General features: G+C 35.4%; 1 protein-coding gene and 2 long non-coding RNA genes across 9 annotated transcripts in view; 2 read left to right on the top strand and 1 right to left on the bottom strand.

The window, feature by feature from the left end:
• LOC101898348 (uncharacterized) overlaps positions 1-21,534 on the bottom strand; it is a 335,007-nt gene that overhangs the window by 299,760 nt on the left and 13,713 nt on the right. The gene's annotated exons all lie outside the window — the stretch shown is intronic.
• On the top strand, positions 11,369-12,454 carry LOC131804805 (uncharacterized). Its single transcript, XR_009343283.1, has 2 exons — positions 11,369-12,068; positions 12,142-12,454. It is a non-coding gene; the product is annotated as an uncharacterized LOC131804805 (long non-coding RNA).
• On the top strand, positions 12,661-13,515 carry LOC131804806 (uncharacterized). Its single transcript, XR_009343284.1, has 2 exons — positions 12,661-13,128; positions 13,203-13,515. It is a non-coding gene; the product is annotated as an uncharacterized LOC131804806 (long non-coding RNA).

The raw sequence follows: 21,534 nt of genomic DNA on the forward strand, positions 1-21,534 counted from the left end.
CATAAGATTAATTTCATAAATTAGATTTATACGTATTCTCTCCGTTTTTGAATAAAATTTGTTTTTAAATGCATAATTTTTTTTTACAAAATTCCGCAGACGTCCCGCTCTGACGAAAAATATAAATGGTCACATTACGTATGCGCCAAATGTTGCCAATATCCACTCCTTCAATTTGTGAACAAAAATTTTTTCAAGATGGCCCGATAGCTGTGTTGGACGTAGCGCCGTTCAGAAACTGTTCAAAATGATCTCAACATCTCGTTCAACATGACACCATAGCAATAACATTCATTGTAGCGGTCACTTGATCGTTTTATAAAAAAATGCACCTCCCGACTATGCCCCTACCGATATATGCCTACGGTTTTTTTTTAGCGAAGCGAATACCGGATGCTCAGTTGGCTTCAACTTCTAAACGCTCTTTATGCAAAATTCTTTTCAATGATGTCTCCGTTGGGAACAACTATGAATTGATGTTGATGGCGCTTCACGTGCACTCTCCGCCACAACAGCAATATTCTCGGATTTACGCACTGAGTTTATCTTTTCTCGCCTTGGTTTATCGGTGAGGATTCCAGTTTATTTCACTTTTTTAGAAGATAATAAACAAAGGAGTTGACGGTGCTCCTCTCCTTTAAAAATCCCAGAGTTGTACTAGCGTATACACAACCATATTCATTCAGTGAAAGGATAATACTAATCTATATCTATAAAAGAGGAAAATGTTTGTATGTTTGTTTGTTTGTAATTTATGGACTCGAAAACCGCTGAACAGATTTTCTTGAAAATTTCCATGTATACTGTATACTGCAACATCGCCTGAAAGTAACATAGGCTATATACATTTTTGAAATTCCACTTGGAACTGGAGATATAGCATCAGAATCGGAGGTACCTCCCAAAAATTTCGAATTTATGTGCACATATCTATTGATACAGTCTCCAAATTTGGAATGCGTAACGGAATTTGGAACAAAAATAAGTTTGCGAAATTATATTGAAATCGGTTCAGATTTGGATATAGCTCCTATATATATATTTTCAACCGATTCCGTTCATTTGAATGTCAAACACTATATGAATGTTCGATTCCAATGAAATTTAAAATATGTGACGGGATTTGATCCGAAAATAAATTTTTCAAATTATATTGAAATCGGTTCAGATTTGGATATAGCTCCCATATATATTTTCGGCCGATTTCGTTCATTTGATGCCTCAAACACGATATGAATGTTCGATTCCAATGAAATTTGGAATGTATGACGGGATTTGATCCGAAAATAAATTTGTCAAATTATATTGAAATCGGTTCAGATTTGGATATAACTCCCATATACATTTTCGGCCCATTTCATGTATTTGGTGCACCAAACATGATAAGTATGTCCAATTTTAATGAAATTTAAAATAAGTAACGGAATTGGGAGCAAAAATGAATTTGTCAAATTATTTTGGAATCGGTTCAGATTTGGATATACCTCCCATATATATTTTCGACCGATTTCATGTATTTGCTGCACCAAACGCTCTATGTTTCTCTAATTTCAATGAAATTTGGAATGTGTAGCGGAAATTAAAACGAATATACATTTGTCAAATTATATTAAAATCGGTTCAGATTTGGATATAGTTCACATATATATATTCGACCGATTTCATGTATTTTATGCACCATACACGATATGTATGTTCGATTCCAAAGAAATTTGGAATATGTAACGGGATTTTGATAAGAAAATAAAATAGTCAAATTATATTAAAATCAGTTCAGCCGATTTCATATATTTGATGCACAAAACACGATACGTATTTCCGATTCCAATGAAATTCGCCATGAGTGACTAAATTTGGTACAAAAATAAAATTGACAAAATACATTAAAATATGCTCAGATTTGATTATAGCTCCCATATGTATTCTCGGCCGATTTAACATATTTGATGCACCCAAAGCCAGAGAAGCAAAATCTGGTACCAGAAAAAATTGCCAAATTATATTGAAATCAGTTGAGGTTTGGGTATAGCTAACATATATATTTCGGCCGATTTCATACATGCTATGCACCAAACACCATATATATGACCGATACCAATGAAATTCAGAATGTGTAGCGGAATTTGGTTACAATAATTAATGTGACAAATTAATTGGAAATTAGTTAAGATTTGGATATAGCTCCCATGTATATTCTCGGCCGATTTCACATATTCGACGCACCAATTTCAATGAAAAATGAAAGGTGTGATGGAGTTTGGTGTAAAAGTATTTTTTTTAAATCATATTTAAATCGGATCAGATTGGGATATGATTTTATTAAGAACCATTGACACACAACGCCTTAGGCTAACAGTAAAAAACTACACAACAATTAATTTGAAATACGCTTATTACAGGGAAGTATGTTGCTACCTCGAATTCACTAATTGCAATAGAAATGCCACTCAACTTCAAAAGAATGCAGTTTACTGCACGCTTGGTATTTGCTATGAAATAAATAAATCCGAAGGACAAACCCTTTGTGTATGCATGTCATGTCACTGCTTTTCTAATGGTTTTGTTTATTTTCACATTTGGCACACCAACATATATTCGTTAATAAAATTTTGAATGCATATAAAATGAAAAGGAGTAGCGAAGCGCACCGGGTTCAGATAGTTGTCTATAAATGAGACATGAACCAAATGTTAAAATTTGAAGTTGAAAAACAAATCATTGTTTATTATTTTTCATATTTTGTACGAAATGACAGTGATGAAAATAATCAATTCCGTCAGATGAGTTATAGTTAATTTTCTTTGCAAACTTCCTTTAGTTTTTCTATTATGTAATAACCGCATCTTTTTATTGCAATCCAGCAACACTCAGCTAATTTGACTCTACAGTAATACTAATGTCAAATTCGATACAAAATCTCTACCCGGGTTAACCCTGATAATTGTCCAATCACCATAAGTTTAATGTATGTCTTCTATTGTTAATTTTATTGTGACGGGTGAATTATCAGGGTAAACCTTCCTTAGAGATTTTGTATAAAAACGTACTTTAATTAATTTTTTATAGATACAAAAGGAGAAAGCAGGTAATACACTAGTGGAGGTTTGTTATAATAATAGAAAAAAGAAGTTGTTATAAATAACATAACGCCAACGATGATTGTGCGAAATTCTTTACGAAATAGAAACATGTTTTCCAAAATTTGCAAAACGAAGTATACCTTATTAATGTGTGTATTTTGGTTCAAATTTGAAAGGGACGTTGACTTTTCCACGATTTTCTAGCGATTCCTAGAGTTTTTGTAAGATTTTTACCTGCAGCTAACAACTATACATACATGGAGAGCAAGTATATAAAGGCAAAAATATCAGAGTCAGTGTACATATTTGAAATTAAAATAATTTGTTGAATTTATTGTTTAGTTTGCATTTTTATACCCTCGCCCATGCTATGGAGAGTATATGTTAGTATTGTTTTTTCCATTTGTATCTCCTCGAAATACTCCTGTCAGACCTAACAAAGAATATATATTCTTGATCAGCGTAAAATTCAAATTCGATCTATCACGCTATCTTTGAAACGAATTGAGACAGAAGGCTAAAATTTTGCACATATACGTATTTCGTCAGTAGCCAGGTTACGTTCGTAAATGGACCATGTCGGTTTACGTTTTTCCACGGATTTTTCAAAAAATTGGTAGTTATAGTTCGTAATCGGTTCTAGCTCCGGTGGCAGAACAGTGGTTATATAGGTCAAAGTTTCCGTATAGCCCCCATATATCGACACCTCCCAATATTCGGTATTTTGATGATTTTAGGCAAATTTTTTCATCAGTTATCTAAAAATTGGTATTTGTAGTTCATAATGAGTTCGAGTCCGGTGGGAGAACTTTGAATATCAACTACATATTTGGACAATTTATGGCACATTTTATAATAGATTTGTTTTAAATTTGACATTTGTAATTGATAATGGGTTCTACAACCGGTGTTGAAATACTGTCTATATTGGTCAACGGTTTCCATACAATGGTTCAGTATTTTATATGGGATATATTGGCCGATATTCTGTAGTTTTATAATCCTAGTCAAATTTGCCTACGAAATGATGTCAGGTTTGGTATTTAAGACTAGCAATAGATTACAAACGTTGTAGCATAAAATTTCTATATAGGCTCCCGTTTTAGTACGGCCCTCACATATAACGGCTTCAACCCTAATATTGTTTGTTAAAAATTATAACTATTTTCTCCTACCGATCTTAGTGAATTTGTACTTTAATGTGGAACACGTTTGAATCCAGATATTTTTTCATAAAAATTTATTCTTTACCGAAAGTTGGAGGGTATTGGAAGTTCGGCCCGGCCGAAATCAATGTATTTTTACTTGTTAATTTATACCAGAGGTATACTTTCGACAAAGGTTCTATTCCAGAACCTACAACAATCTACTAGTTTTGCAATTTTGTCGATAATATCTTGCAGCTGTGGAACAGAGCAAAAATGTATTGTGTTCCTAAATAATCAAAATTGAAAATCAAATGGATTTTTATTAAGGAAATGTGTCAGAACATTATTCTTTTTTACTAAGAATAAACAGCGCAATCGTAAAATCAGGTAGCGATAATTGTATCATGTTGTTGCTATCTTTTATACCCTCCACCATACTATGGAGGGTATATTAACTTTGTCATTCCGTTTGTAACTCCTCGAAATACTCATGTCAGACCCAATAAAGTATATATATATTCTTGATCAGCGTAAAATTCTAAATCGATTTAGCCATGTCCGTCTGTCTGTCTACCTGTTGTAATCACGCTTTCGAACGAATTGAGATAGAAGGCACAAATTTTGCACACGTGTTTATTTTTCCAGTAGACAGGTTAAGTTCCTAAACGGGCCATATATAAGTACATCCCGATATTCGGTATTTTGACGATTTTAGCGACATTATTCACCAGAATTGTTTCAACTTAGGTATTTGAAGTTCGAAATGGATACTACAGCCTATGACAGAAAGTTATTTGTGCAGGTCCACGTCTTCGTATAGCCCCCATGCAACGGTACCTCCCGATATTCGATATTTTGATGATTTTAGCGACATTATTCATCGGAATTGTTTCAAATTACGTATTTAGAGTTCGTAATGAAGACTACAGTCTGTGACAAAAATTGTCTATGCAGGTACAGGTCTTCGTATAAGCCCCATATATCAGTACCTCCCTATATTCTGTAGGTACAATACCCACCGAAATGTTTTGAGATGTCGTGTTTCACGTTCGTAATGGATGCTATAGCCTGTGCCAGAAAATTGTCTATGCTGGTCCAGGTCTTCGCATAGCTCCGATATAACGGTACCACCCTATATACGATATTTTGTTGATTTTAGCTACGTTATTCACCGTTTATTTCAAGTTTCGAATTTGAATATGGTAATGGCTTATGACAAACAAGGCCTATGTAAGTAAACGTCGTATAGACCCCAATATAACGGCTATATTCGATATTAAAATTTTAACAGAATTTTTGGAGGACTTTATTTTTTGAAAATTTCCAAATTCGTTCCAAATGGTGGAGGGTATTCAAAGTTCGGCTCGTCCGAATTTACTGTTTTTTAACTTGATGAAAGAAAAATCTGCATAACACACTATTCAACATCTGCATTTATTGGTCAATGCATCTTATAGAAAATATATATATATATATATATATATATATATACTACCTAAGCCGGACCGCGTTGCTAGTATTAGCGTGTAATGCATATTTTTATTTTAAGAACCTAATATAAGTTGTAAATGGTTAGCTTTTCTCTTTAAAAAGCCTAAACTTTGATAAACAATGTTGGCTTGCAACTAATCTACAAATTTGGCGGTGTTCATGCTTATTACTGTTTTCCTTGTTTTGTGGTTTATTGTCGTATTCGTTTCAACTTAGAATTAGAGTGCAGGATACATATTTATGGAGAATGAAGGACATGTTGCATATACGCATTTATACATGTTTTCAATTTGTTGGAGTTTTCGTCGTCAGAATCGATAATAATTTCTAAATTGAATTTAATTATCATAAAACAAGTGTCACCGGTTTATAAGAATAATGGACCCTATAAATTATATTAAAGAGTACAAATCTTTGTCGATTAAATTAGCCTCTCCATTCGCAATTACGACAGAGATCACCAAATTTAATATTCGTCTTTCAGGCTTAGCACATATTATTCTTAGGATTATTGATGTTACAAAAGGTATATATTTGTTCTCATTTAGATATAGCCCTCATATAATATTATCTCCTAATATTCGTCGACTAAATGTGATCCAGTGTGTCATTTTATGATTTAAGTACACTTCAGTCTAGACCTTTAATACTGATATCCCATATAACCTGCCGATTTGAGGTATTTTGAAGGCCTCAAAAGCATTTTCGAGGTTATAAATCATTTGTCAAAAAAATTACGAAAAGTCTACTTTATGATTTATTTCCTAATTATCAGTGCCTCTTTATATTCATTATATTATCGTATTTAATTAAATTTTCAAACCTCTATTGTCAGTATTATAAAGGTCTTGGCAATATTTTTCAAATCAAACTTTTAGAAGACCATGTTTGTGAAAAAAATCCTATTTCAATTAATCTATATCCGTCTGTGTATGTGGCCGTTCGTTAAAATTGCAATAAAGGCGAAATATTTAGGTTAATCGTTGAACATTTATACAATATTCCTAGGAAGTTAGAATATATACGTTTCGTTTAGGTATAATAATACAGATAAACATTCGTCCTTTTGTATGTTTTTGTTATAATTTCCACCGAATTAACTGTAATTCGGCAAGCAGTTCTCAACTGATGTGTTACTATATTTTTTAAATTGCATACATATAAATTTAAAGAAGTATGTGTGGCCAGTTCCTCTGATCCCAAACAGATACCTAGGGTTAGAGGGAGAGTCAAGAGTACGTCATATACTAACTATGGAACAAATATCTTCATTATTTTGACAAATATTAGGATCTTAGGTAACTCGAAAAATGGGCGTAAAAGTGGGTGTTGTCATAAAAACCAAACTCGGGGTAGGATGAATATTTTAAAAAAATATTCAAATCTGTCCTGCCGTTCTTAGCTGATTCGATTACCAACAAACAACAATTGATACATACATACATATAAAGGGTGATTTTTTTGAGGTTAGGATTTTCATGCATTAGTATTTGACAGATCACGTGGGATTTCAGACATGGTGTCAAAGAGAAAGATGCTCAGTATGCTTTGACATTTCATCAAGAATAGACTTACTAACGAGCAACGCTTGCAAATCATTGAATTTTATTACCAAAATCAGTGTTCGGTTCGAAATTTGTTTCGCGCTTTACGTCCGATTTAAGGTCTACATAATCGACCAAGTGAGCAAACAATTAATGCGATTGTGACCAAGTTTTGCACTCAGTTTACTTTATTGGACATTAAACCAACCACACGAATGCGTACAGTGCGTACAGAAGAGAATATTGCGTCTGTTTCTGAGAGTGTTGCTGAAGACCGTGAAATGTCGATTCGTCGCCGTTCGCAGCAATTGGGTTTGTGTTATTCGACCACATGGAAGATTTTACGCAAAGATCTTGGTGTAAAACCGTATAAAATACAGCTCGTGCAAGAACTGAAGCCGAACGATCTGCCACAACGTCGAATTTTCAGTGAATGGGCCCTAGAAAAGTTGACAGAAAATCCGCTTTTTTATCGACAAATTTTGTTCAGCGATGAGGCTCATTTCTGGTTGAATGGCTACGTAAATAAGCAAAATTGCCGCATTTGGAGTGAAGAGCAACCAGAAGCCGTTCAAGAACTGCTCATGCATCCCGAAAAATGCACTGTTTGGTGTGGTTTGTACGCTGGTGGAATCATTGGACCGTATTTTTTCAAAGATGCTGTTGGACGCAACGTTACGGTGAATGGCGATCGCTATCGTTCGATCGAAATGGAAGAACTGAACTTGGTTGACATGTGGTTTCAGCAAGATGGCGCTACATGCCACACAGCTCGCGATTCTATGGCCATTTTGAGGGAAAACTTCGGAGAACAATTCATCTCAAGAAATGGACCGGTAAGTTGGCCACCAAGATCATGCGATTTGACGCCTTTAGACTATTTTTTGTGGGGCTACGTCAAGTCTAAAGTCTACAGAAAAAAGCCAGCAACTATTCCAGCTTTGGAAGACAACATTTCCGAAGAAATTCGGGCTATTCCGGCCGAAATGCTCGAAAAAGTTGCCCAAAATTGGACTTTCCGAATGGACCACCTAAGACGCAGCCGCGGTCAACATTTAAATGAAATTATCTTCAAAAAGTAAATGTCATGGACCGATCTAACCTTTCAAATAAAGAACCGATGAGATTATGCAAATTTTATGCGTTTTTTTTTTTTTTTTTTTTTAAAAAGTTATCAAGCTCTTAACAAATCACTCTTTATATATAGATTAAAAAGTAGTCGAGGTCAGTTTCTCTGCCCGAATAAATACTTAGGGTTGGATGGAAAGTCAACAGTATCTCGTGTAATAATTTTCAATTGTTGTTCGTTGGTAATGGAATCAGATGAGAACGGCTGGACCGATTTGCATTATTTTTTGGTACAAACGTTCGTCATACCCCGAGTTAGGTTTTTAAAGAAAAAATATTGGCAACGCCTCCTTACGCCCACTATTTCAATTCATCTAAAATCCTTATATTTGCCAAATAATAGAGATATCGGCTTGAATATTATTATACGAGATACAGTTGACCTTCCATCCAGTCCTAGTATTTATTTGGCCGCTGGGGAGCTGACCAAATTTACTTTTTAATCTATATATAAGAATCATTTTTTTTAATATTTTATTCTACCCCAAATTAGGTTTTTATTCAAAGAAAAAGTGGCCACGCCCAATTTTACGCCAATTTTTTTTTTTTTGATTTACCTAAATCCTAATATTTGCCAAAATCATGAAAATATATGTTCCACAGTTGGTAGGGTAAGTTCGGCATGTCCCAGTAGTCGACAGTTTTGAAATTTAAACTTAAATAACTAAGAATAGAATTGACCAAATAATGAATTAATTGCAAAAAAACGTTAACCGTGTTCTCTACTCACTTTCTGAAAAAATAAATGAGCTCCTATCATTTATTACGAGAGAATAACGGTTTTTGTCAGTGAGTATCTTCCAACACGTGTGATAGTGCTTGTTTGTAAAGAAAAAAAATAGTGGTGGCGTCAACTTAATAATCGATTTAAGTAAATTAAATTTAATACTTTTGGAATCAGAAATATTAAATAACAGTCTGAAGATCACTTTTATAACTTAAAAACATACAAATCAAGCATTTTTCTGTTATATTATTTAATGCCGACATTAGGAACAGAAAAAAAGAGATTTGCCAGTAGTCGGCAGGCGATGCCGATTACTAGAAAAATATCATTTTTCACCAATTTCACCATAACTTAAGAAAAGTATTAAAAAATAATGCAAAAACTACTCAAATAAATGAATAATTTTTAGTCGGCAATTGCTTTTATTTGTGCTTTTTGACCAACTTTTCTAAATTAAGTAGGTTTTTTAAACCAGCTATTTGACGTTTTATATAGCGGTCGCATTTTTGAAAAAAAATGTGGCCTATCTAAATGAAAGAGATAAATTCACAAAATCCAAATATAAGAAAGGTACTTTTTTCTTTTTTTATTTAATCTCATTTTTATTTTTATTGAAAATCCATACGTTACTTGATTTTCTATCTACATTTCGTTTAGAATGATAATTAAATAAAACACTATTTAAAAACGAAATTAATTTCAAATTCTGGATTAAAATGTGAATTTGAAGTATATCACAGTTTTATACTATTTGAAATAAAAAAATATACAAAATAATTTTTTTTTACTGATATACCACATGCCGACTACTGGCAAATAGACATGTCGAGCATTGGAAAATGGTGTCGACTACTGGCAAAAAACTACCATTTTAGTAAAATTGCAAATTTTGCCAATTTAATAAAAACAAATTCAATTATGTTTTATTATTTCGAAAACTAAACAAAATTTGGAATCTGAACAACTTTATTTTTCTGCAATTGAAAGATTTCACTCAGAATGTTGAAAGATTGAAAAATCGAAAATTCAAAAAATGCCGACTACTGGTACACTTATCCTATGTGCCGTAATCTTGACTCTCCCTCCAACCTTAGGTATCTGTTTGGCGTCAGAGGGACTGCCCACACCTACTTCTTTAAATCTGTATGTAAAAAAATTAAAAAAGTATAGTAACACATTAGTTGAACGGCTGGGCCGATTTGACTCAAATTTTCTTTTGGTTATTTGTAAATACAGTAGAAACGTTTTCATGAAAGAAAATGTTGAGAAAAGATTCTATAAAAATCGCGCAACTGAAAAAATTGACTTTTTCATTTTGATATGGAGTCTTGTGTAGAATTGTTTTAAAATGCCTTTTGGAATTTAAAATTCTTATTGAAAAAAAAAAACGAAAAAATTGAGAAATTTTGCATATTTTCCATACATGCCGTTATATGTTTGTAACGAATATAAAGAGGTACTGGGGAATACAAAATAAATTATAAAGTGGACTTTTGTTGTTATTCTCTGACAAATGATTTATAACCTGAAAATGCTTTTGAGCCCTTCAAAATACCTAAAATTTAGAGCACATTTGGTCGATGAATATTGGGAGATAGTATTATATGAAGGATATATTTTTATACCAATCCGTTGGACTATTGGGTCTGGAGTATTTTGCCACTTTTGGATTTATATTTATAAATGCACCCTATGATCTATTTATATCAGCGTTCGAAAATGAACAGTACACAAACATAGTGTACTATACCGGTACAGTATTACAAAAAATTAGCGGTAGTGTAGCGGTACACTCGGAACACAAGGATGATCGTAGTGTACCGCAGTCGGAACACTAAAAAATCGTAGTGTACCGGAGTCGGAGTACTAAAAAAAGTAGTGTTCCGCAATCGGAGCATTAAAAAAATCGTAGAGTACCACATGTACAACATAAAAAAATGGAAATCATAAATCCCAATGAATTTTGCATTTTGAGTTCTCATTGGATGGATTATTTCCATATCTAATCAAAATTGAAATTTTGGGTATGGCAACCATATAACAGCATATATAGGAAATATGCAAACATTCTCGATTTTTTCGGTATTTTTCAATAAGAATTTTCAATTCCAAAAGGAATTCTGAGACGATGCTACACAAAATTCCATATTATAATATTATAATTTTTTCAGTTCCGCGATATTTTTCAAAATTGTCTTCCATGACAACGTTTCCACTGTAATTACAAATAATGATGAGAAAAGATTCGTTGTATTGCAATTTGTAAACAAACAAAATAATCGGGTTTACTTGCAAAGAGGTCAGGTGAATATGTGCACCTCAAGCGCCTGCCATGGTGATGGTGTGGGCAGCCTTAACAGCCGATAGTCGCTCTCCGCTCGTATTAATCGACCGTGGCATCAGAATAAATGCCGAATATTATCGCGATATAACCTTGGACATTCCAACTCAGCATCATTGCACTCAGCACGCGCCACCAAATAATGGTTACAAAATGAGGTTCCTCTCTTCATTTCCAGCGCACAATGGCCACCAAAATCTCCGGATACCAATCCGTTAGACTATTGAGTCTGGAGTATTTTGCCACTTTTGGATTTATATTTATAAATGCACACTATGATCTATTTATATCAGCGTTCGAAAATAAACAGTACACAAACATACAGCCAGTTCCACGATATCGAAATAACACGTTCGCACAATTTTTACACGACAAACAGCTGATTTCCGTTCCCCTAAAATCTATCTGAACGAAAATTTGCACGAAAATCAAAGCGAACGAAAACGTAAGCATTTCAGTGTAATTTTGCGTTCCACTATCTTTTTTCTTTCGTACGCATGCGAACACAAATGTCAAAATCAGTCACTTGTGTGTTTGCTATCGTATAATAACAATTAAGGAAAATTGTTTTAACATAAACATTGCTTGATTGAAAATGGAAACAAAAATGTAAGTAAAAATAATAAATGCAATTTAATATGTGAACAACAAATATATTTTTTTTTTATTTTCTCAATTCCAGCACGAAAAAATCATCAACTACACAGCTGCGGGCACTAGTTGAGTAAATGGAGGAGAATCCTGTGTTCGCCAGAGGAATGCCAATTTTTGGAAGCAGCAGAAGAAGTTTTAAATCGGGGCGGATTTGGGTAGTTCTGCAACCGGGCACCCACTTCTCTTCCATCATATCCAAAAGAGCCCGAAAACTTCCTTCGACACACGAAAGATGGCCACAAACCTAGAAAAAATCATTTTTTATTATTTCAAAAATGTAAAAATACAATCATACTTACTGGTTGTTAGGTACTTCAAATAAATTCGAAGCATCTCTTAAATGCCTCCGTGGCACATTTCGAACCTCCTCCATAAAAAATAGGGCTACGGAAATATTTTTTTTTTATTTTCTAAGAGCACGAATAGTTTGAACACAATCACTAGAAATTTTATTTTTTTTTTTTGTTTATTTACAATTTGTTTGTTTACAACTGAAATGTCAGTTGAGACAGAGCCACTGCTACTTTTTCGCGTTTAACTTACAGCCTGTTCCACGATCTCGAAAGAAAATTTGTGCGAACGAAGGCTACTCACTCACTTTCGTATAAGAATGCGTTCCACTAACTTTCGTTCTTTCTTTCGCATAGCCTTACGTGATTCAGTGTTGCTAAATATTTTTTTGGAAAAATTAATCGCGAAATAAAGCAAAAAAAGCGTCAAATGTATAACAGCCAGTTCCACGATATCGAAATAACACGTTCGCACAATTTTTACACGACAAACAGCTGATTTCCGTTCCACTAAAATCTATCTGAACGAAAATTTGCACGAAAATCAAAGCGAACGAAAACGTAAGCATTTCAGTGTAATTTTGCGTTCCACTATCTTTTTTCTTTCGTACGCATGCGAACACAAATGTCAAAATCAGTCACTTGTGTGTTTGCTATCGTATAATAACAATTAAGGAAAATTGTTTTAACATAAACATTGCTTGATTGAAAATGGAAACAAAAATGTAAGTAAAAATAATAAATGCAATTTAATATGTGAACAACAAATATATTTTTTTTTTTATTTTTTCAATTCCAGCACGAAAAAATCATCAACTACACAGCTGCGGGCACTAGTTGAGTAAATGGAGGAGAATCCTGTGTTCGCCAGAGGAATGCCAATTTTTGGAAGCAGCAGAAGAAGTTTTAAATCGGGGCGGATTTGGGTAGTTCTGCAACCGGGCACCCACTTCTCTTCCATCATATCCAAAAGAGCCCGAAAACTTCCTTCGACACACGAAAGATGGCCACAAACCTAGAAAAAATCATTTTTTATTATTTCAAAAATGTAAAAATACAATCATACTTACTGGTTGTTAGGTACTTCAAATAAATTCGAAGCATCTCTTAAATGCCTCCGTGGCACATTTCGAACCTCCTCCATAAAAAATAGGGCTACGGAAATATTTTTTTTTTTATTTTCTAAGAGCACGAATAGTTTGAACACAATCACTAGAAATTTTATTTTTTTTTTGTTTATTTACAATTTGTTTGTTTACAACTGAAATGTCAGTTGAGACAGAGCCACTGCTACTTTTTCGCGTTTAACTTATACATTTGACGCTTTTTTTGCTTTATTTCGCGATTAATTTTTCCAAAAAAATATTTAGCAACACTGAATCACGTAAGGCTATGCGAAAGAAAGAACGAAAGTTAGTGGAACGCATTCTTATACGAAAGTGAGTGAGTAGCCTTCGTTCGCACAAATTTTCTTTCGAGATCGTGGAACAGGCTGATAGTGTACTATACCGGTACAGTATCACAAAAAAAAATAGCGGTAGTGTAGCGGTACACTCGGAACACAAGAATGATCGTAGTGTACCGCAGTCGGAACACTAAAAAATCATAGTGTACCGGAGTCGGAGCACTAAAAAAAGTAGTGTTCCGCAATCGGAGCATTAAAAAAATCGTAGAGTACCACATGCACAACATAAAAAATGGAATTCATAAAACTGATTTTAAACACTCAACCATACTATGTAAAATATTTAGTTTTCACGCCTACATTCATTGATTTTTCTGTACCACAAAATAACAGGTAAATTATTTGCATAATAAGCCATTACAACGCAACCACTTACATACCCTTTTTCGCAGAAAAAAATTAAAAATTTTAATTTTCAATGGCTAAATACAAATTATTGTCACTTCAGATTTGGTCCTTTTTTTCTTTCTACCCGTTCCCATATTTTTCTACTTACTTCAATCGTAACCAATCTAAATATACATGGCAAATAAAATGAATTCAGCTTTTACTTTCATAATATCGAATTGTATTAGTAATTTTTGCATTATTAAAAACATCAAACATCTAATTTTTCTCACAAAACACAAATAACACATATGTGGTACGGTACACATACATACACATACACATACATTACACATTTTTTTTTATGTTCCGCCATGTGGTACAATACGATTTTGTAGTGCTCCGACTGCAGTACACTACGTTTTTCAGTACGATTCTCGTTGTGCTCCAGTGCAGTATCACTAAAATATTTTTTAAGGGTTGTGCTCTTAGTGTATCACTCCACCTCGAAATGGTACAAAACACTACGGTACAGTACCATACTGTTTATTTTCGAACGCTGATTTATATAAATGCACACTACGAACTACATAGTTGTTTGACATAGTTAAAGTGATCTCAAAAACTTCTTTTCTTAAATTATACGTCTTGGAAGTTCCATTCCATGAAAAATCGGTCAAAAACAGTAGGATATACGATATAAAAAACAACGCGTGGGACAAATTTACCTTTATTGAGAGCCTTCTCATTAAAGGGATCTTTTTCCAATTTTGCATCTTTTGAGACGAACTTAAAAACAATTTGCTGTCAAAACTTAAAGACAGGGATGCACTATCGCACACTCACAATTGAGGTAAAAAGTTCCGCCGTTTGTTAAGCGTCTCATAATGAATATTTGGCGTGGATGGCTCATATAATTAATAAGAATAAAGAAAGTTCGGCTCTGTTTCAGAAAAGTTAAATGCTGCAGGGTTTGAGGTATATAAACGCACTTCATCAATACCAATGTTTTAACAATTATTGTAAAGGGAAGTGCTAACATTATAATAAATAGTTTAAAAAAACATTGAGTTTGGCCATGCCGAATTTTTAATACCCTCCACCATTGGACAAAGAAAACATTTTTATTTAAAGTATCTGAAATCAACCGTTTGGATAATGCTATTTTTTATGTGTATGCTTTAGGAAAACGTGGACATAAATATTCAATGTTCTGAAGCTAGAAGCCATTATGAACTACAAGTACCAATTTTTAGACAAGTCTGCCTAGTCTGATGTGTCAAAAACATCAAAATACTGAATATCCTAAGATACCATTATGTGGGCGCTATACGAAAACATGGACCTATACGCCACAGGAACAAGAACCCATTACGAACTACAAACACAAACCGAATATCGAGAGGTACCGTGGTCCTACATATACTATGTCCCGCCACCGAAGCTAGAACCATATTTTTAGAGAAATCCGTGGAAAAATGTTGCAAAAATCATCAAAATACCGAATATCGGTAGGTACCGTTATGTGGGAGCTATACAAAAACGTGGACCTATACGTACAATGTTTCGCCACCGAAGCTAGAACTCATTATGACTTACCGAAAAGAGTGCTTGGATGTTGTAAGGGAGGATTTTAAAATCTTTACATAGAGGATAACTTCGCGACTGAATAATCATAAAGAAGATTTAATACTAAAATGTTGAATATGGATTAAAGTTGGTATGCAGAGCCCTTGAAGATGCCTATTATGAACTACAATTACCAATTTTTAGACAAGTCTGCCGAAAATGTGGCAAAAACATCAAAATACTGAATATCCTAAGATACCATTATGTGGGCGCTATACGAAAACATGGACCTATACGCCACAGGAGCAAGAACCCATTACGAACTACAAATACAAACCGAATATCGAGAGGTACCGTGGACCTACGTATGTCACATATTTAAAACAAATATTTCCGAAATTGTAAAAAAAGCTACTGCTAAAATTTATATTTTTGATTGACTTCTGTTTGACAATAGAAATTTATTTCATATTGATCGAAAAATTAATTGTCCTTCCAAATTAGTAGACATTTTCATATTCATTATAGGGTAAGTGTACCAGTAGCCGGCACTTTTAGGATTCTCGCGTTTTTAATCGCTCACCATTCTGAGTGGAACATTTCAATTATTACAAAATTAATTTATTCAGATTCGAAATTTTGTATAGTTTTTGCAATAATAAATAAAGTTTTAATAACTTTTTATTAAATTTCATAAATTTGTAGTTTTATTAAAACAATGCCTTTTTGCCAGTAGTCGGCACCACTTGCCAATTGTCGGTATGGCATTTTCCAACAGTCGGTGCTTTTAAACTTTACCTTTGACCCTTTTTCCTTTTTTTGTTAACTTATTGGATATTTAATTTGTAATTGTATTTCATGTGTTTTTTTTATTGTAATTCAATTCTTTGTTGTTTGTGTGTATGTACAAATGTTTGATTCGTTTAATGTATAATTTTGTTTGTTATAACTTGATTTGTCTAATTTAGAATTTATTTTATGTTAATTATGTACAATTTTGGAATTCAATTTGTTTTGTGTTTGTACAATGCTAATGTTGTTTTTTATAATGTAAGGTTGTGTAATGTAATTTTAAAATAAAATTTCACTTATTTCTTCGCGGGGTACTTGTTGATTTGGTGATTTTCGCAGGCACTTGTCGCTTCACGGGGCACTCGCTGATTTTAATGTTGTCGCTCTCAAGATGTTTGTCGAACTGTCCGGGAATATTCTGGCTTTGGGCTGCCAGAGCAGTTGAATATTCCAGGATTTATTGGAAAGTGCTTGGATAGCGGCAGCACGTATGCATGTATTTGTTAATATGCACCAATATACATATTGTGTACCGCTAGCCGAAAAATTTAAAATTCAAACGCACAGTAGCGACCAAAAGTATGGTCACTGACCATACATTCTCCGCCCCCATGACTCCGTGCTAATATGCGTCTTTTCACATCGATGGCATGTTCCTAATTGGTCCAGCGAAGACATATCCCAGGTTAGTGTTGTACGCCTGAACACCACCCACTCCAGCCGCGGTACATCCATCTTTTCTTATGGCAGAATACGTGTCTGCGCCTAATTCCAAGTCTATGGGTACATTGCTTCTAGGGTCTGGGTCCGCAAGTGCTTACTCTGTAAAATATGAGGTTGGGTCATCTAGTATGGGGTCTGAATAAATTCGTCTCGGCAGCTCATCTGTCACAAGAGCATTGCCTTCAGCGCCCATGTTGAATTAGATCGCCGGCTCATTATTTTGAAGGTCGTAAATCGACGATCTTGGTATAAAAATGACCTCAGACCCATCCGTTGGAAGGTAGAGTACCCTATGCGGGACATTACAGCTGACTTACTCAGCAACGCCCGTATCGTGTAGTGGGTGTCTATATCTTCGGTGGTAACTCGCAGCATGACAGTGGGTACAAAGACGAGATCCCACGAAAAAGGCGGCTCGTTTATTTAAGCGGTCTGTAGGCTATCCTCGAGCTGTGGCGCCCCATGTAGCATGGTGTGGTGTCGATAATCGCATCGTCGGCAACCCGTAATGCATGGACAATCGGGGGCCAAATGCGATCGTGCCAGACAGTTTCGACAGTATCCCCGCCGCTCAGTGGTTTCGTATCTCTGATACGGAGTTTGGTCTTTAAACCGCTGGCACGAGCTCAGAGCATGGTCCTGCTGACACAGTCCGCAGGAGTACTGCCAATGGCCTGGCCGTGCTCCTCTAGCTCTGGGGGCTGGTCTATTTTCAGAACGGCTACGGTGACTGCGATCAGGACTCGGGCGGCGTTCGAAGTGTCGGGCTGGGTTGCTTCTATTGGGTACTGGTGCTGGTTCGCGGGCTGGGTGGGCTTCTGGTCGATGTGGGTTGCGGTCGGGGCGTTGCGGGCTTCTTTCTGCAATTAAGCGACGGGATTCTCTCCTTTCAGGGCGTCTTGGGCTCTCTTCGTCTCTCCAATTCTGGACTGGTAAATATGCTGCCATCTGTGAAAAAGAGAATAAGGAGTACTAATTCTTTTGAAAGGAGGGGTCCGACTAATTAGTCGGAAAATAACTTGACAACCTTCGTTATGGTTCGGCTGATGTTGCCACCAGCAGTTTTTATGTCTACTACTCTATCATTTTGATCTGTTCCCTGATGGGTCTTGATAATTCTCCCGAGTTTCCACTCATTTGGTGCCAAACGTTCGTCTTTAATCACAACTAAGTCACCTTCTTTAAGGTTATCCTTTTGATATTTCCATTTCGTACGTCGATGAAGCTCATGTAAATATTCAACCTTCCATCGATTACACAAATATTGGGAGATTATTTTTAACCTTTTCCATCTATTAACCAGACTAATATCTTGATCAGAAACGTCGGGTTCGGGCGGAGCTAAAATCGGGGTACCGATTAAGAAATGACCTGGGGTTAAAGGCGCCAAATCGTTAGGATCTTCGCTAGCTGGACTCAAGGGTCTAGAGTTAAGACATGCGTCTATGCGGGTTAAAATTGTAGTGAATTCTTCGAAAGTAAAGTTCATTTTTGGCATGCTTTTTCTTAAATGATTTTTAAAGGATTTAACCCCGGCCTCCCACAAGCCACCCATGTGCGGAGCGCCAGGCGGGATAAATTTCCAACTAATATTTTGATGAAAATTGTTTTGAACTGTACTATTTTGTATATTTTTCATGAAGGCTAATCGATCCCGCTTTAACAGATCAACTGCTCCCACAAAATTGGTCCCGTTATCGGAGTAGATACACGACGGACAGCCCCGTCGGCTAATAAATCTAGAAAAAGCGGCAAGAAAGGCATATGTCGACAAGTCACTTGTGGGTTCCAAATGAATGGCTTTGGTAGCGAAGCAAACAAACAAACAGACATAACCTCTCGTAATGGAGCAGGCTCTGCCAGAATAACTTTTAATATTGAAGGGTCCCGCAAAATCTACGCCTGTATTCATAAAGGGTCTTGCCAAGAGAGTTCGTTCAGGAGGTAGTGATGCCATTATTTGATTCTGTGTGCGTTTCATGTAAATTAAGCATATTTTGCAATTATGTATTGTTTGTTTAACCAACGATTTTAGTCCGAATATCCAGAACTCGGACCTTAATAATATGGTCACCAACTGATTACCGCCGTGCAATGTGATCTTGTGAGCAAAATCTACTAATAGTTTGCTTAATATTGCTCCATGTGGGGGTATTATTGGATGCCGTTCATTGTAAGTTAGCGCAGGCGATTGTACTAATCGGCCATTAGATCTCATGATCCCTTTTGAGTCCAAAAAAGGATTGAGTGTCAGTAATGAACTAGAAGACGATATTCGAACTTTCCTTTCAAGTGATTCATAGTCGGCTGCGTAAAAGAATTTCTGGGTATGAATTATGCAAGCACTTTTAACATCCTGAATTTCTTCAGCGGTGAGTTCCATTGAAGAGGTTCTAAGATTTCGTCTATTTATTCCAGTGTTTTTCCAAAATCTTAACGCATATGATCTGTAAACCCTTGTTAAAGGGTCACCAACCTTGTTTTTAAAGGGTCACTTTCTTCTTCGAATAGAGTCAGTGCTTTTAGTGATTTTGCTTCTAAGTTTGTATAATCGGGAATTTTATGTGCTGGCCAACGAACTTTAGCTATTTTGAGCCATTGCGGACCATGTCACCAGAGTGTGTTGTTTATAAGTTCGCTGGGTGGGCATCCGCGACTGGCAATGTCTGCGGGGTTATCCTCAGAGTCCACGTGATTCCATTGTTCGGCTCCACTATTTTCTAAGATATCAGATGTACGATTTCCCACAAAGGCTGACCAATGGCAAGGTGGTTTTTTCAACCAAGCCAGCACGATTGTTGAGTCTGTCCAGTAATGAACCGAAAAGTTTGATATCTGGAGATTGTTCAATATTGTTGATGCTAACTTCGCCAATAGGACGGCTCCACAAAGTTCTAATCTGGGAGGTGAAATTTTTTTGATTGGAGCAACTCTTGTTTTTGCGGTAAGCAATGACGTTTTGATTTCGTTGTCTTCATTCTGTAGTCGGATATATAATGCTGCTGCATATGCTTTTTCAGAGGCATCGCAGAATCCATAAATTTCTACAACACTATTTTTGGAGTAATTTATCCACCTTGGGACTTTTAAATACTTAATATCTGCGCTATGTTTAACAAAGTTTTGCCAGTTCAGAAGTGTCATTGTTTTCAGTGTGTCATCCCAGTTTATCTTATCAAGCCAAATTTGTTGCATAACTAGTTTGGCGGTTACTACAACGGGAGCAAGCCACCCACATGGGTCGAATAATTTGGCAATTGTTGAGAGAACTTCCCTTTTTGTATAAGATATTTTAATGTCCATTGAGGGTGGAGTGAAATTGAAAAAGTCTCCAGCAATGTTCCAACGTATCCCAAGTGTTTTTGTCGAGGCGTCATCGGAAATATCCAGAGAATTCACTGGGCTAAGCTTTTCTTTGGGCAGGCCATTAATTTATTTTGAATCATTAGCAGTCCACTTCATTAGCTCAAATCCAGCCGATTCCATAGCAGCTGCTAACTCCTTGCGAGATTTTATGGTCTCTTCGATCGAATGACCTCCTGCTAAGACGTCATCAACATAAAGGTTTTCCAAAATTACTTTCGATGCTAGTGGATAAGTGTCTTTTATGTCTTCAGCTAATTGAATGAGAGTTCGAAGAGCCAGGAAAGGTGCACAATTAACCCCAAATGTTACCGTTAACAATTCATAATCTTGTATAGGGTCAGACGAAGATTTTCTGAATAATATTCGTTGAAACTGTGTTTGACTAGGGTCCAATAAAATTTGCCTGTACATCTTTGTAACGTCAGCATTATAAACGTGTCTGAAAAATCTCCACTTTAGTACTTGTAATACAATATCTTGCTGTAAAACCGGACTTGCATATAGGTTGTCATTTTGGACTTGATGCATTGAAAACAACTCGTAATTTTGATGTAATCTTTTCAGGTCTTATGACTGCGTGGTGTGGCAGATAATAGTTTGGAGTCTTGTTTATGTCATTTGAAGATATTTTTCTCATATGCCCGAGTTCTAGATATTCAAGGATCGTGCTATCGTATAATTCCTTTATCTCCGGACTTTTCATAAGCTTTCTTTCCATTCTATAAAATTGGGCTAAAGCAATATTTCTTGATTCTCCAATTTCTTCGCATTTTTTGAATGGGAGGGTCACAATATATCGCCCTTCCGAATTCCTTTTGGTAGTTTTCAAGTAATTTTGTTCACATAATACGTCTTCATCTGATCTCAAAACCTGTTTTGGGGTCTCTTC

Source organism: Musca domestica, unplaced genomic scaffold (assembly GCF_030504385.1).
Source record: "Musca domestica strain aabys unplaced genomic scaffold, Musca_domestica.polishedcontigs.V.1.1 5, whole genome shotgun sequence".
In the NCBI taxonomy this organism is placed as follows: domain Eukaryota; kingdom Metazoa; phylum Arthropoda; class Insecta; order Diptera; family Muscidae; genus Musca; species Musca domestica.